This window comes from Lactuca sativa, chromosome 4, assembly GCF_002870075.4.
Source record: "Lactuca sativa cultivar Salinas chromosome 4, Lsat_Salinas_v11, whole genome shotgun sequence".
In the NCBI taxonomy this organism is placed as follows: domain Eukaryota; kingdom Viridiplantae; phylum Streptophyta; class Magnoliopsida; order Asterales; family Asteraceae; genus Lactuca; species Lactuca sativa.
The window spans coordinates 117,652,881-117,658,120 of NC_056626.2; the positions used below are offsets into that span (position 1 = coordinate 117,652,881).

General features: G+C 31.6%; 1 long non-coding RNA gene across 1 annotated transcript; it reads left to right on the plus strand.

Annotated features, from left to right (window-relative positions):
- Positions 1-472: 472 nt before the first annotated feature.
- LOC122197687 (uncharacterized) lies at positions 473-4,819 on the plus strand. Its single transcript, XR_008232170.1, has 2 exons — positions 473-1,630; positions 4,593-4,819. It is a non-coding gene; the product is annotated as an uncharacterized LOC122197687 (long non-coding RNA).
- The last annotated feature ends 421 nt before the right edge of the window (positions 4,820-5,240 follow it).

Sequence of the window (5,240 nt, forward strand, 5' to 3'; positions counted from 1 at the left end):
AATTTTGGATATCAAAGAACTCAAATAGTTAGATTTTAATATCCAAATTCGTATTCGAAATTTCGGACACAGATTCGGATATTAACCTCGGATATCCAAAAATGTTGAACTTTCAAAATGAACTTCTAAAATGTATTTTTGAATCTTCTAAATAATATTTTATGCATAGCATCTAGTAGCCGAATAAACATTACCCAACAAAACATGTTCATGTCCATGTGCATACATGAAAATTCATTTTAAAAAATTGGATTCATTCCCACCCATATAGAACAACTTAGTCGTGCTGTTAAAAGAGATTCAAATAAATTACTCAGTCTTAAAAACCAAGTGTGCAAATCACTCCTTAGTGTTAAACATTTGGGTCTAGTTTAAAAACGAAAATACAACTTGAAACAATTAAACATGGGCCGGAGGAAAATACAAAAACTAATGATTTTTTTTTTCTTTTTTTAAGAATCAACTTATAGGATAACCTTTGAAAAAAAACGTTTAATGTTTTTGTAAGAAACCGTAAAATTAATCAAAGTGATTAAAGTGATCTATTATAAGGGAAAATGAAAAACTAATCTTGAAGCTACATACATTAAAACCCCAATCCATATGTGCATGGTAAATTGTATATATAATAAATTCCCATTGCTCTTAGCTACAGTACCAGTTTCAAGCAACAGCTCGAGTGGTTTAGATGAGCTCCAATACCAGAAGTTTCACGCCGACCTTGATTTCTTTTCACCCCCAACATCGATTTGTGTTCACTGCCATTTCATCTAATCTCGTTACTTCATCTCCGATTCAATTCTTCTCTCTCAAATTCATCTCTCAAATTTCAAATCTGTGACGCCTCTTCCTCTGAAAGTAATTTAATTCTTCACATCTTATGATGTCTTAAATCATTGGTCAGTCACCACCTCCATCACACCATCGCCCATTGTCGAAGCCTTCCAAACTATCTGCAGCTATTGTTTGCTCCTCTCTCTTCTGGGTAAAGAACGGAAAAATAAACACATACATGCAGTGGAGACGGTCGGAGATAGCGATGGCGAGGGTGGTAACGGCCGGAAACAGTTTGATTTGAGTATAACTATGACTAATTTGAGACATAGCTTTTGAGTTTCAATATCTCACCCTAATCTCCTTTCTGTATTCATGAACATAAGAGAATCGAAGGGATGCTTCTTGATGGTTGTCGAAAGAAACATCATGGGGATGCAACCCTGATTATAATGGTACTACCTCCATCTCTCATTATTTATCGATACCATCAGTTTTCTCCTCCTTTCATAATTCAATTGAAAATTTTGAATTTGTTCTACTAAACCAATGATTTGGGAGGAAATTAAGCATAGCGGGCTCCACTCTAAAGGGAGGGCTTGCCGACGACGAAAGCTTTGCCAACTCATGTCATATACCTTGGTTATGATCCTCTTTCTTTTATCTATTTATATGCATAAATCCACAAATATAAGCAGTTTTAGCTCTTCGCTCTTTATTCCTTTCCTTCTGAGAAAAATTAGGTTTTTAGTGCACTTACAATGGTGATTTCAAGCTCTTGAAAGTTAACAGTTGACGTTGAAGAGCACAAGAGAGGTGGCAATGGTCATATGGTGGTGGAAATTTAATAGAAAATGTAAGTAATTGTCATGTTTTGGTTGTTTTTGTTCAGCAATTTTTACAATATTGCTTAATGTAGTCTAAAAAAGATGGCTTGATTTAAAATTTAATGTTGCAAATTTCAAAATTGATTATATGTTTTTATTTCCAAAGCCAATATACTTGATTTAGTAGCCCAAAATAGATGTGTTTATTCGAGTATAATGGAAGTCATGGGCAGTTTGGAACGATACTTAATATGAAAATCTTGGAATCATGTTTTCATGGCTTAATCTATAATATTCAATAAGTTGTAAGCTATGGGTGTTTCCTTTTGACTTAATATAGACATAACTGGTTAATAGAGAATGAAATTTTCTATATTAACTTCTTGTCATTTTACAAATTTGCCCTCATTCATAACATCTTTTAATTTATCAATATAACATTGTCTGATACCATTTTTTATACTAACCCAATAACAAGTGCATCGAATTAAAAGTGAACAACTTAGAAAATTAGTGGAAGTTATTGGTATTTAATCCTTGTGGGACACATTATTAGAGTTTTTCAAAAAAAAAAAAAAATCCAAAAACTTGGTGCATATGAAAAACCTGATCTTGTGGTTTCTGAGTCCAAGAGTAAAGATACTGATGGAGGACACATCACTATAGAAAAGAAAAAGAAGAAAAGGAAAAGAAGGCAGGTAGATGATCTTCTGTTCGAAAGAAAGGAACGTGAGAAAATGTATTTTTTATCATTTTTTCCACAATTTTTTTTCAAAAAATAAAGTAGGTAAAACTTTCATCAATTAATAATCTTAAATATCGATTTTCTAAGTATGATTTTGTAAGTATCATACTCCGTGAAAGTGTTAATCTTTGTGAGAAAATATATATATATATATATATATATATATATATATATATATATATATATATATATATATATATATATATATATATATATATATATATATATATATATATATATATATATATATAATGTAATTTATGGTTTTAGGATTTATCATTTTGTGTAATTTTTGATTTTAGGTTGTGAGAATAGATAGTTTTTGTGTTTGTTACAACTGAAAATTGAAATTATGAATCTTAATTTTTATATGTTTGATGGTAACAAGAGGACTACAACTTGAAGTTTCTTGATTTATGCTGCTTAAAGTTAACTAATACCCAAATTTCAATCATATTCCAAACCTTGATCGACTAAATATTGAGTGTCTTACACTGGTTTACTTCTCACCTCACTACTTATTTTTAGTTGTATTAATATGGGATAATGACTTAGGAGGGTAATAACGTTTCCCGTTTGTCAATATTAGGTTCCTAACGTATTTTTTTGTGTGTATTACACCATTAAAGTTATTATAACCATTTAGAAATAATCCCTTTTACCGGATTCTTCCTGTTAAAAGGACTATTTGTAAACGGTTAGAATAACCTTAATGGTGTAATACGCACAAAAAATACGTAGGGATCTGAAATGGACAAACAGGAAACGTTATTACCCTTCTAAGATTTTTAGTATTTATTATTTTGAATATATATTTTTAAGATTTTTAGTATTTATTTTTATATGTGTATTTCATATAAAGTTGTTGAAATTAAAAAGAATAAAAAGTAAAAAGATTTGGATTGGATTTTGTAACCACATCATCCAGTTAACCTCTAGCAAGGAGCTAGAGAGAAGAACAAATTAAGGCCATATTGGATTTTGTAACCACATCACAGATAGATGAAAACATTGGAAGGTCCAAATGAAGCCAATGCCCAACCCGACTCCAAACCTGATCAGCAACCGAAAACTACAATAACAAAGACTTCACACTTTCTTGAGAATTATGACACACATGACGCAATAAGGAATCTATCACCATCCCCTTTCCACCAGTTTAGCTCTTATAGGAATGCGATCCAAAAGCACACACCATAAAAAATGTTAATTTTAATAGGGACAAAACGGTTACACCTAGTAGGTATACTATCCATAGGAAGCGTCATATCATTAACCAAATTCTGTGCTGATTTAACAATAAAGATACCCGATGATTAAAGCTCCCAAGACCACTTATCCGTCATTTCCCCTATGCGAATAGGATTTTATATCTCCACAACATAATCAAATTGGGTCGATTCAGCCCCTCCTCTAATCCCCCGACACCAATGAAAATTCCATCCCCACGAATCCCATTATTCACTTACTCGAGCATCTTGATTAAATGCCAAAGCAGAGAGCCTCCCGAACCGCTACCTAAGATAAATATCCAAGCACCAATCATCATTCTAGAACCTCGTTTGAGTCTCATCCCCCACCACTCTATACATGGAATTGGAAGGAATACAACCATTCTCATGGAGATGATTAATGGATCCTAAAATCTTTTGCCAAACACCCCCTCCGGTTCCTATTCTCGAATCGTCCGAAAAGCCATCACCTTCCCCATGACAATTTTAACCCAAAGAGCTCACTTGTCATTAAGAAACCGCCACTTCCATTTATAAAGAAGGCCGAGGTTAATAGCATCTAAACTACCAACCTTAAGACCTACAAGTTTCTAATTTAAAAAGTAAAAATTTACTATAGGGGTTTATAGTTTCATACGAGGATAATGACTTAGGAGGGTAATAACGTTCTCTGTTTGTCCATATTAGGTCCCTAACGTATTTTTTTGTGTGTATTATACCATTAAGGTTGTTATAACTGTTTAGAAATAATCTCTTTTACCGGTTTCTTCCTGTTAAAAGGACTATTTGTAAACAGTTATTATAACCTTAATGGTGTAATACACACAAAAAATACGTTAGGACCTAAAATGGACAAACAGGAAACATTATTACCCTCCTAAGTCATTATCCCCATTAATATTGATGATTAGATGTATATTATGCTTATTGGATAAGGTCTTGACATTACTTTCAATATGTCACCATTATTTGTTACCATTCGTACAATAATACCTATTGTTTGTTATTTACTAGAACCTGGGCAACGGACAAAAGTGTGGATGTGGAAAGGGAATGACAGTTCATCGGTGAAGAACATCAACTACATTATAATTTCTTAGTACACTAATTTTAATACATGAGAAGATTACATATTTAGGTATATGGCGACTTTTGTTTTCCCTTTGTAAATAGTTATGTGAAGAAAAAGTTTAAAGACCATGTCTGAATTTCATGTATTGATAATGCATCCATAGTTTTCATTGCTCTGTATGGCTTTAGTGTTTTACTAAATATTTGACTGAAATTGATGTTTCATTCAGAAAGTGTCCATCAGGAAAATATTTAGGTGGTTGAGTGGTGTGTCTATGTATGTTCTAGTGTTCTATACTTAACTCGAACAACACATGTGACTTGATGTCTTAGATTAATTACTTAACTTATTTTCTGCTTTTACCCATTTTCCCAATTTACAAATATTTCATTCATTATGGAAGAAGTACATATACATAAATTAATACTTTCAGAATAAATAAATTAATACATAGAGGCTAAAATGTTATATATGGGTACTAACTCTTTTTGTATTTGTTCTATTTATTGTATAATTTTTGTTCAAAAACAATTTTAAATATTTTTTGTAAAATGAATTATTAAATATTTCACATTGAAAAATGTAATATG